Source organism: Monodon monoceros, unplaced genomic scaffold (genome assembly GCF_005190385.1).
Source record: "Monodon monoceros isolate NGI ecotype Baffin Bay Population unplaced genomic scaffold, NGI_Narwhal_1 Super_Scaffold_22, whole genome shotgun sequence".
In the NCBI taxonomy this organism is placed as follows: domain Eukaryota; kingdom Metazoa; phylum Chordata; class Mammalia; order Artiodactyla; family Monodontidae; genus Monodon; species Monodon monoceros.
Window position 1 is genome coordinate 109,488,800 of NW_021703779.1, and position 12,222 is coordinate 109,501,021.

General features: G+C 42.0%; 1 protein-coding gene across 2 annotated transcripts in view; it reads left to right on the forward strand.

The window, feature by feature from the left end:
• ARHGAP36 (Rho GTPase activating protein 36) overlaps positions 1 to 12,222 on the forward strand; it is a 165,557-nt gene that overhangs the window by 50,905 nt on the left and 102,430 nt on the right. The window lies entirely within an intron of this gene.

The following is a 12,222-nucleotide window of genomic DNA, read 5'->3' on the forward strand; positions in this document are numbered from 1 at the left end:
ATGCCAATCATAGACCCTCCAAAAGGGGGTCGGTGAGACCAATATCCTCAGGTTCTTCCTTCTTTCAAAGCAACGTACACATAGGGTTCTAGGTGCTGTTTACAGTAGGTACACATTAAAAGCTAACACTTATTAAGTGCATCAGCACTGTTCTAAGCCCTTTACATGTCTTGATTTTCTTAATAACTCTAAGAGGTAAGTATTATCATCCTCTCCAGTGTACAAAAGGGGAAACTGAGGCACAAAGAGGTTACACAGTACATGGTGGAGGTAGGAGTTGAACCTAAACCTTCTGAGTGCAGAGCCTGCTCACTTAACCACTGTAACTAGTATTTGAAGCCTAAGTGGCTGGCTTTTTAATTGATCAGAACAGGCTGGTGTAAATTGTTGAAAATTCCTTTTCATAGGTTTCCCCTTCTCTCTGGGCAGTACCTTCACCCCCATTCTCCTGACATTTCTCTGCCTGCCTCCCAATCCAGCCTTCAGTCACCTCCTTATCCTGTGGCCCAGCCCTCAGTGCCTTACTCTTTGCTTTTGCTCACCACTCCTTAGTTGAATACCTGCTCCAGCATGGTGGCATTGTGCTGGATGAAGTACTGCTGTGGTGCTCCACTCAAGAAATAGATGTGCATGTTTTCAGGAGTTTCTTGGAGTCTCAGGGCCTTAACCAAAGGATTACTCTAATGAGCCTTTGAATGTGATTGGTTGTAAAAACAAAAGTTTTATTTGGTTGGGGAAGGAGGAAGCAGCAAGAAGAGGGATTAAGTCTCCATATATCGAGCTGTACAATAATAGGCAATGTGAGCCAGCCCTCTTAAACAATAAACTACACGACTCCCTGCAGAGGCATGTTCTGTTCTGCCAGCCAACTGAGCTAACCTCACACTCACCTCATGCTGCTGGGCAACACCTACATTACCCTGTCCAATTCAGTGACATACTTCTATATTGTTTGAGTGCATTGTGGGGATGAGGACACAGCTGTATTCTGCAGGATCCCTGCAGGCATTCTTAGTCCTTTTTGGATAATGGACTTCCTTGAGAATATGAAAGTTATGCACCGCCACGCAGGCATGAATCAACATTGCACTTGTGCACACACACATTTTTGCTTATGATTTCAGCTTTGGATCAGTGATTCCAAAGCTTCTCAATGAGAATATATCATAACCTAAGTATTACTTCAGAGTTAGTGGGGGCTCTTATTGATATGTAGCAGGTAGAATCCAGGAATACAATTGTAGGACAGTCCTCATAATGAAAAATGCTCCTGTGTGTCACTAGACTTTCAAATGTCCTGCTGGACATTTATGTAGGTGAAAAACTTGCTTATAAATTATCGGAGCCTAGAATCAAAATCTGTTTTACATGACGTAAGGTGTTTTGGTAGACATTGAATTTCTCAGGAACCAAGCTACAGTGTAAATTGAGAGGGAATTATACTTCTTTTCTTAGGGACTATATAAGTTTTTCTCCATTTTGAAAAATCATGTTAGCAACATCAATAACATTCGGAGTATTAGTCACTGATACAGCATTTCTGTATCAGTCTGCATTTGTAATTGGTGTTTCCTTGGTGATTTCATACTGACCACTTCATCTTATGTGTTCTACTGTTGTCAATGTCTGAGATTTACATGTTACATAAATATGTGAATAATTATAAATTATTTTCGTTTCATTTTTTCACATCATAGAGCATTATACTGATATTTTTGAAGTCATGTGTGTAGGTGGGTTTCATCTGTGAATTTCATTTCAGGATAATAATGGAGATGTCATAAAGTGTATTTATTAAAAAAAGAGAACAGTTTTCATGAGATTGAGAACTGCTTACCTAGAATAAGAATTGCAGTCTGAAGGAAATTTAATCTAGTAGGAGAGGTAATAATGGCTACCATTTATTAGGTACCTACTGTGCGCCAGTTATAGGCTAAAGGGATTTTCCATGAGCTCATTTATTCCTCACAGTCCATGCCCCATTTCTTAAACTAATAAGGCAGAAAATAAGGAGCACCAGAAGAGACATACGAAAAAGGTAATCAAGCATGTAGAACCCCAGGCTGGAGATGTGTGGTCCCACTTTAGGTCTGCCACCCCTTCACTGCTCTCTAGGGTGGTAGCACTTTGACCTGTGACTGAGCCCACAGAGGACTCTCACTCCCAAAGGATGGGCTGTTCTTGGACCTTCTGTGTGTGTGTCAATGGAGGTGGGGTTCAGTGAGCTGTGAGATAATGAGGCCTGATTACTGCTTATATATCCTTCTTCTTCTAGGACTGTGACTCTGGTAGTGTATTAAAATGTGTTTTCCAAGAATCAGTCATTCCTTCATAATTTTTGCCCCTGCCACTGGGCAAAAATCTCTGAGCCACAGCTCCAGAGCTGGTGTGGGACAATGGACCACTTTTCTTGGAATGACACCCATGCTTTATGATGAAGCTGCTTGGTGGGGGCAGTAGTCTCTGTTCTTCTTTGCTTGCCTCTCCCAGTGTGGGATCGCTGCCCTGTGAGGAAGTGGGGTCAAGGGCAATTGGGGCCCCTGTATTCGTATCCAGTGATGCTTGGGGTAGAGCCTCTGCCCTATGCCTGGGGATTGGGTGAAGGAAAGGATCCTTCACCATTCCTCTTGGCCATGCTTACCAGGAATTTGGCCTCTGCAACTCATAGCTGGGGAGGGGGGATAATAAATGCTGGAGTCCTGCTCCTCCTGGTGAGAAACTGAGTCCCTTGACTGGGAGCTGAAAGGAGAAGGAGCCCTGTCAGGCTCAGCTGGAGAGGGGATAGGGAGGGAGTGGGTTATGGCTCAAGTGCCACAGACTCTCAGTGTTCTTACCAAGATTTAGTAGATTTTCTTAAATAAATATTTCTTCACTTGTTATATTGCCTTAGGACAATTTTGAGAACATTTTAAATGGTTGCTTTTTAAAAACTTTACCAGTTATGCTTGTTTTGCTGGGAAGTGAATGCCCTTATTATCATATACCTTTTTGATACCTGCTTTTCTCTATAATGTGAGGGAATTCTGAATTCTAAGCAAACACCTTTCACAGTTGTCAATGCTACATTTTGTCTATATGATATCATCCCTGGACCACGTGTCCAAATAGATATTAAGGTCTTAGAGGAGAAGGACTGGATTTAATACATTTAATCCATGACACGCTGAACAATATATGGACCCAAAAAATCATTCAAAGAATGAATGCACAAATAAATAACTCTATCTTCTATTTGAAAATGGCCTCCAAAATGGAGCATAGCTCCCACTCCTTATGTCTGGGCTCTGTGCAGTGACTTCCTTCCAAAGAGTACAGTATAAGAAGGGAGAAAAGAGTAATTTTACAGTGGAGAAACTTGACAAACAGTATCTGAAGCCCGTTGATCAAGGTTAACATCAATAGTGATAAGTTATATTAATATTGTATACTCTTGATATGATGTGATAAGAATGGCACTTGACTTCTGACTTGACCTCTGACACATTACCACAGTCTAATGATGGGAAAAACATCAGACAAATCCCAAATGAGAGCCATTCTACAAAATACCTAACTTTCAAAGCCATCAAAAACAAGGAAGATCTGATAAATGTAATATGGTATGCTGGATGGGATCCTGGCATAGAAAAAGGACGTTAGGTAAAAACTAAGGAAATATGAACAAAGCATGGACTTTAGTTAATTGTAATATATCAATACTGGTTCACTAATTGTAACAAATGTGCCATACTAATATAAGATGTTAAGTATAGGGGAAAGTAGATGTTGGGTGTATGGGAACTTTCTGCACTATCTTCCAGGTTTTTACCTAAAACCTAAAATCATTCTAAAATAAAAAAATCATGGACATATATACACTACCAAACGTAAAATAGACAGCTAGTGGGAAGCAGCTGCATAGCACAGGGAGATCAGCTCGGTGCTTTGTGACCACCTAGAGGGGTGGGATAGGGAGGGTGGGAGGGAGATGCAAGAGGGAGGGGATGTGGGGATATATGTATATGTGTAACTTGATTCACTTTGTTATAAAGCAGAAACTAACACACCATTGTAAGGCAATTATACTCCAATAAAGATGTTAAAAAATTATTAAAAGAAAACCAGACAGACCTCTACTACAGGGAGGCAGACCTTGAGATGTTCAGAAAGAAACTCATACCAAGACTCTTTTTCTTGGGGTCCCTTGTGAGGTGGGGTCCATCGAGACCCGGCAAAAAAGCTAGACAGGGCAGAATCAGAACTCTGGTTTTTTTCCCCAATAGTTTCTGTCCAATGAACCTCTCCTAGAGAGAAAGCCAGATGAGTGCACAAAGCTGTCTATACAAGTATGGTTATGGCAAAATGATTTGTAAAACACTGCAACATCCTAAATGTCTACACTGTGGTGGTATCTCACTGTGTTCTATAGAGCATGGATCCAGTGAAATGCTCCACATATAAAGAGATAAATGAACAAACAGGAAATGCCGCATACCACATTCCCTTGGAGAGTCCAATACATATTGATGTAATAAGGCTCTGAGATTAGTCTTGCTGAAAAGAAACTTATAAATTTCTGTTTGAACCGGAGTTTGAAAACTTATTTGATGATGGAACACTTTTTGTTAAATATTATTTTATTTTTTTAAGCAAATGGTACAGTATCTTCACACTTTGGGGACTGCTACAGTAGGGGTGGACTATATAAATTGCAGCATGTATTTTTATTGGAATACTATACAGGGATTAGTGAAATCATGTTTTTTTGAGAATATCTAAAGATTTGGTAAAATATTCACAATTTTAGAGTGAAAACAAGGTATACATTTGTATATATAATATAATCTTAATTGTTTAACTTTTTTCTATGTATGGGAAAGGACAGTAGAAAAACTATAAAGTTAATAGTTGGTTGTGTGGGACTTCCCTGGTGACGCAGTGGTTAAGAATCTGCCTGCCAATGCAGGGGACACAGGTTTGAGCCCTGGTCCAGGAAGATCCCACATGCCGCGGAGCAGCTGGGCCCACGCGCCACAACTACTGAGCCCGTGGGCCTAGAGCCCGTGCTCCGCAACAAGAGAAGCCCCCGCACTGCAACAAAGAGTAGGCCCTGCTCGCCGCAACTAGAGAAAGCCTGCATGCAACAATGAAGACCCAACACAGCCAAAAATTAAAGAAATAAACAAACAGATATAAGACAATCAACTGAATTCCCTACAATTCACACCTAGAAACGGCGCTTTAAAAACAAAAATTGGTTGTGGGGTTACAGGTAATTTTAAATCTCTTCTTTATAATCTTATAATTTCTCTTAACGATTTACAAAGTAAATATATTATTTAACCCCAGAAGAATACATGTCATAAACCACTATTTTGTAAGCCAAATTGTTTGTCCTTCTTATGCACTCTAAACTTATTTACCTTTTGTTATAAATAAGTATTATAATATTTTTTGAAAATACCAGATTATTTAAGCTCTGGGAAGGGAATTACAGGATGTCCCAGGTGGGCTTGATTGAATTAGTGGAGCATTATAGAAGTAGAGTCTGAACAAACCAGCACAAGGCTGCTGTTTTCTCTTTGGCTAATACTGGACTCTGCAATGTGAGATAGCATTCCCTTACAAATAAGTGCTGTTCCTTTAGTTCCCTTGAGAAGGCAATGAACATATAATTCATTCCCTATGTCAAATTGACGTCCAGAGGATAGATATTTCATCTGCCTGCTTGTGTACGAGACCAAGTTCCAGTTTCCTTCTGCCAGACTCCCACATCCTACCTACCAATGTAAAAATTCCTTGTCCTTTACCAGGAGACCTGAAAAAGAGGGGCTGGGCTGGCAGCTTTCAGTGCCTCTCTGTGCAGAAACTCTGTGCTGCTTACCCATCGTCAGTATCTGGCATGGGGCTGAGCACTATTATGTGCTCAGTAGGACTTGATGAATAAATGACCTGAAACCCATTCTCAGGTCATCAATTTCATTCATGAAAACTGTATTCAATGAATCTGCAATGTTATGCTATGATATAATTTGTACAGAATATGATGTGACCAGGAATCAAATGCATGATGCTGGGGAATGAGGGAAGATTGGTCTTAATCCCAGGTTTGCTGCTAATTCTTTGTGTGATCTTGGACAATTGCTTCCCATCACTGGGCCTTGGTTTCCCCTATGTAAAATGAGCAGTGGACTATGAAATTGGTCTCCTATTGTGTTTATAATAAAACTTAAACTCCTTTACTTGGCCCCGGGGTCCTACATGGTCATGCCTCTGTCTCCCTCTTTGCCCTCATCTCCTGCTACTTTTTCTTCCCCTTATTCTATTCCAACCATACCTCAGGACCTTTGCACTATCTCTCCCTTTGCCTGTCTCCCAAGATCTGGCTCTCTGTTTTTATACTCAGGTCCCAGCTTAAGTGTCTTCTCATAAAGGCCTTCTCTGACCACCTTATGAAACACTGCCCCACACCTTCTCCCCATCACTCTCTTTCCTATTACCTTGCTTCATTTCTCCCTGGAAATTATTTTATATTTGCCTTGTGTATTTTATTGTTAGCTTATTTATTGTTTGTCTTACCTCACTGGACTCTGAGCTCCACAAAAGTAAGAAATCTTGTTCATTTCTGCATCCCTAGGGACAAGAACAATGTCTGGCATATAATAGGTAATTGATAGATATTTGCAGAGTGAATGAAGAACAATCTGACATTGATTTATTTAACAAACACCTATATAGCACTTCTGTAACTATCCCTGCTTCAAGTGCTTTACACATTTTAACTCACTTAATTTTCATAACATCCTTATGAGATAGATACTATTATTCATTCTATTTTAAAGACGAGTAAACTGAGGAAGAGAGAAGCTAAGTAACTTGCCCAAGGTTATGCTGTAGTTTACATGGATTATCTCTTTTAATCCTATCAACAACTCCACAAAGTAGATGCTATTATTACCCCCATTTTATAGACAAGGAAATAAAGTCTTAGAGAAGTTAAGCAACTCGCCCAGGGTCATACAGCTGGGTAAGTGGCAAAGAAGCACCTCAAATCCACAGTATCTGACTCTAGAACTCTGCTCCCTTGTGACTGGATGGCTGTGACTATCATAGAGCTGCCCTAACCTGTCCTTTCTGTACAAAGGTGGAAAGGTTGCAGAAGGCAGGTCTTGGGTCCATAGAGGTCGTGGAGCAGGTAAGGCTGCATTGGGGTGAAAGGCTGGTTTGGGGAGAAGCTGTGGTTGAGGGAGAGGGAGCCCTTTTGCCCAAGTCACCTGGAGTACACGCTGGAGTGGGTTGGGTCTCCCTCTGAAGCTGGCTTATGTATATCCCTGCCTCACAGTAGAGACAGTTCCTTTAAGGGGCCAGGCTAATGGGACACTGCTAGGGCCAAAGGACCCTGAGTCCCAGAAGGAATTGTTGAACCACCCCAAGTCTTTCCCTGCTCCAAGCTTAACCATGACTACCCTCAGTTTGTATGTCCAGCTGGAGAAACATCATACAGGCCTAGGAAAGGTACAGGAGATATCCAGAGGTATGACCAATGGTTGAGATTGCCAGACAGAAAGAACACTCTGGACATACTGATAAACTAGAAACACTGACCACTCTGGAGGGACTGATAACTCCAGACGTACCAAGCAGATAACTCCACCCACCAAGCAGAGCCATGGACTGGCCTGGATAGTTAGGCTAGACTCTGGCCAAGCCAGACAAGCCACACAGTCTAGACAATGTATTGTCTACCTGTTTACCTAGGATATCTTCCCCTTTCCTCTCTTGTTCTGCATAGGACCACCACACTGCACAACTCCACAAGGAGTCGTCATTCATTCCATGGTATCTGTAAATAGTGCCCCCTGAAGTTGTTACTAATGTCTCTGGTGGCTGTGGTACTGCAGTTTCAATCGTATGTCTTGCTATGGGTTCATCCAACCCAGGAGTTCCCTGCCCATGTCATCCTCAAAGCCCATAGGCCCAGCTGTGATCATTGGAAGCCTCCAGAGTGCCATCTCCTATCTTCTTCTAGCAAGATAAAACACTCAAGTGTGGTCTCTAATATTCAGCTAGATGAGGTTTTCACAGATCTCTTCAGCTAATATGTGTGCCAAGCATCCAGTGATCATGAGAAAACCAAGCCTGTCAATTTATAAATCTTGATACTGACATATTTCAGGGATGAGACTGTAGGCCTTTCTGACCATTTATTTTCTTTCTGTTTTAAAAATGAATCACAGTTTCCCTATCATGTGTAATGTTTAATGTATTTCATCTATTTGAAAATTAATGTGTATGAAAGCCTTTATTAGGACTGCATGCTCTTCTGAGTCTAAGAACAGACCTTTGACAGAAAGTGCTTATACCTTTCCAACCCATCTTTGTCCCAGTTAGACTGACTGCTCCCTCAGGAGTTTGATCACTCAGAAGTTTAGTCATTGGGTTCCTTAGGGATTGTATCTTAATAGATAGAATAAGATTGTTAATTGTGTTTATAGTGAAATATATTAATGAAAAATAAATGGAGTCCTTTAACATTTTATTGATAACTATTAAGATCTGCTAGAACAGGATATATTACACTGGATGTGGCTGGTCATTGATAATAGCATTGCATGTGCCAGTTCTATGCTAGACTATTGTGTATACATGCTCCCTTAATTTTCCCAATGCCCCTGAAGGAATGGCTATCTCCATTTACAGATTAGGAACCCAAGAATCAGAGAAAGGAAGTGACTTCCCTAAGACCCCACAGTTGGTAAGTGGTAGAGCCAAGGAGCTAAATATTTCAGATACATGTCTATTTCGTAACCTTAAAGACCACAAGACCAGACTAGAATAGACACTCAATATTTTTAATTTAATTTAACTTAATTTAATCCAAATTCCTAAGATTTTTGGATTTCCTAAACTTTCTTATTTTTCTTGCCTAGAGATGCCAGGGCAGAAAAGGATCCAAGAGAGTAGCCATTAACATTTTGAGACACTAAGTCATCAAGAACTTGCTGCAAATAGGAAGCAGAGTGAGGGGAATGGCATAGGGATAGGGTACTGGGCTAGTGTAGTAGGCCCTCAGGACATGACAGCTCATCTTAACATTATTGCCAGCTGTTTATCAGCAGCTTGAGAGGGAGCCTGGGAGCATCAGAGCCCAGAGGCCTGTGGCTTAGTGTTTTCTTGAGCAGAACTGACCTGAGATTTAACTTCTGTTCTTCCTTAAAATTTCCTTCCTATGCTCATCCGCATGGTTTCATCATACAACATATGGCATAGTAGAAAGAAGGTGGGCTCCAGAGAGGCAGACCTGGGTCCAAGTCCTAGCTCTGTCACTCCTTAGCTGTGTGATCTCAAGCAAGTCACTTAACCACTCTGGTCTTTGGTTCCTGATCTGGGTTGGTGTGAGGATTAAACTAGCATCTAGTACCATAAGGTCACAATAATGAATATAATTCTACTCCGACTCTGCTTCTGCATTTTCAGCCCAGACTCTCCAACACTTTCCTCACCACTCATTTTTTACTTGAAATCAGCCTGGAGTCCACCAGGTGGTGCTAACTCCCCATCCCTAAGGCCTTCAGGCTTCAGGGAGCCTCTGTATTGATCCATATCTTGCTCCATTTTACCAGGTCTTGGCCTGTCTCTTTTCCTTGATCCTTACACACACACACACACACACACACACACACACACACACACACACTATGCCCACATCACTGTGGCATGGACATAGAAAAGGGTGAAGACCCCATCTTGACCAGATTAGAATCCTGATCCAGACTTACACTGATGCAGTCCCTAACCAGGAAAGGGAAAGAGTTCAAGTCCAGTCCCCAAGCAAAAATATACAAAAGGTTACTTTAGAGCCCTCCTGCCCTACCTCATACCTGTACCATGTCCCACCCTGTTGCTATAGGGGTCTCACCACTGCTAACACTATGGTTAAGAGCACCAACTTCAGAATCAGACAGATCTTAGTTCAGATCCTCACTTGGCTGCTTACTGTGTGACTGGGCAAGTTTCTTAACTTTTCTGAATCTCAAATGGCTTACCTCTACCTCATTCATTTATTCAACAATATCTATTAAGCACCTAACTGGCATTGTGCCAGGCACTGGGAATACAGTAATGAGAAAAGAGATGAGCATGAATGATCCCAGCCATTTATGTAAAACTGCAACTTTTCAAAGCAGTGCCAGAGGTGCATGGCATTATGGGACAGTATCTGACCTAGACTGGGAGGTAAAATTGACAGGATTTCGTTGGTGATGGATTGAAGGTGGAAGACAAGGTATAGGAATGAGTCAGAAATGATTCCTTGCTTTCTGGCTGGCAGCAGAGGAAGAGGGTCAGGTTTGGGGAATAGCTATGGCTAGTGGGGGCTATGCACGCATGTGCACACACACACACACATGCATGTTGATTGAAAGCCCTTACTAGGTGTTGGGACCATTTACACATTTTATCTCAGTTAAATCATGATGGCAGCTTTATTAGGAGAATTACTAGCCCCATTTCCCAGGAGTGGAAACAGACTCAGAGGACTGAATCGACTTGCCCTGGATCTCACAGCTAGTTAGTGGCAGATCCGAGATTAACTTTCATTCTGTAGCCCAAACACCTGCTTTTTCCACTACTTCACCCTGTGGGGCTCAGCGAAGCCTGCAGGGGAAGGGAAGGCAGGCTGGCCAAGGGCAAGGACTCCAGGAAGGCAGAAAGGGTGGTGGGAGTGGAAGGGGGTCAAAGGGAGCAGAGAGAGAAAGAGTTGTGGTGAGGGCAGGAGGAATTCTCTCTAGTGACTTGATTAAGATTTATTTTTTGAAGACAGGATAAGCAGGCCAAACTGAGGTTCATATTTCATAGCCGCCCCTCTTCTACCAAATTCTGGCCCTGAACTCTGAGGCGGTGGTGGGGAGGGGAACAAATGAGGAGGCAGTTTATGAAGTGGCCCAAGGCCCAGGGCTAAATTTGAAATTAGCATGGGGATTTCAGTCACAGGAGTCAAGTTTCCAGGGCCATGGCTAAGTCCAGCAGCTGGGGCCCCATGGAGGGATAGAAAGCTGACCCTTCCTGGCTAGCACTTTGGCTCCAACCTTCCTGTCACCTGCTTGATGCCCCTGGCGTTCTAGGAAGCAATGACAGTCACTCTCTTGGCTTATGGTTTCTCATTCCGTCAGGAGCGGTCTTCTGTGAAGCTATGTGGGGCAAAGACAAAGGGAGCTGGGTCTGACAGAAGGCTGGGGAGTAGGTTTCAGTAGGATGGGACTTCTGTTTGCCTTCTTCCCCTACACTTGTCCCCTTTTCTTCTAAGTTTCCCACTTAGCCCTTTGCTAGCCTGAGACACAAACTCAAGGTCAGGTGATCCTCAATAGAAGTTCATCACCTGAGTGTTAGGTTCCTAGATCCTTTCTGGGTCATAACTACTAAGCCAAAGTTTCTTCTGGCAATCTCTTGGGGTATGGAATATTCTTAGGGTTTAAAGTGTTTTCTGTGATAATTTTTAAATTGTGTTTTTATTACAATGAAAATCTAAAATGAATGATATAAGCCTATTCTGAGCCATCCATCTGGATGGCTACCTTACAAAATTAAGGGTAGCCATAAAATTTTTGGATCCTCATTTATATCTGCCTTGGTGTATTAGGATCAGATTAGGATGCATGTAACATAAAAAGCCATCTAAAATAGTGGTTTAAACAAGATAGGTTAATTCTCTATCATGTCAAAGAAGTCCAGGGATCGGATATGTGGGTATGGTAGCTCCCTGAAGTTGTTAGGGACTGTAATTCCCAGCTGTCTTCTGTGCCATCCTTCATCCTCATGATCCAACTTGCTTGCTATAGCTCCAGCTAATACTTGCTCATTTCAAGCAGTAATAGGAAGGAAAGGGCAAAGAAAGGCCATCCCCCATACCTTTTAGGAGATCTCCAAAAAATCCCAAATAACACTTCCACTTATATCTCATTGGCCAGAGCTTTGTGATATGGCCACACCTACCTACAAGGGAGGCCAGGGAATATAGCGTTTTAGTTGGGCACATTATGGGAGGAAGGGGGTGGTTTGTGGGGTAGATAACTAGCAGTCTCTGCCACATTTTGTATAAAAGATCTCATTAACTTCATATTGTCCTACTTGCATTGTCAAGGACTAATGAGAAAAGAACATAGGAAGACTTAATACATAAATGATGGCTTAGTCCCAGTGAAGGCCAAATGATGTCCCTGAGGGCTGTAGGAATGACAGTTTAGC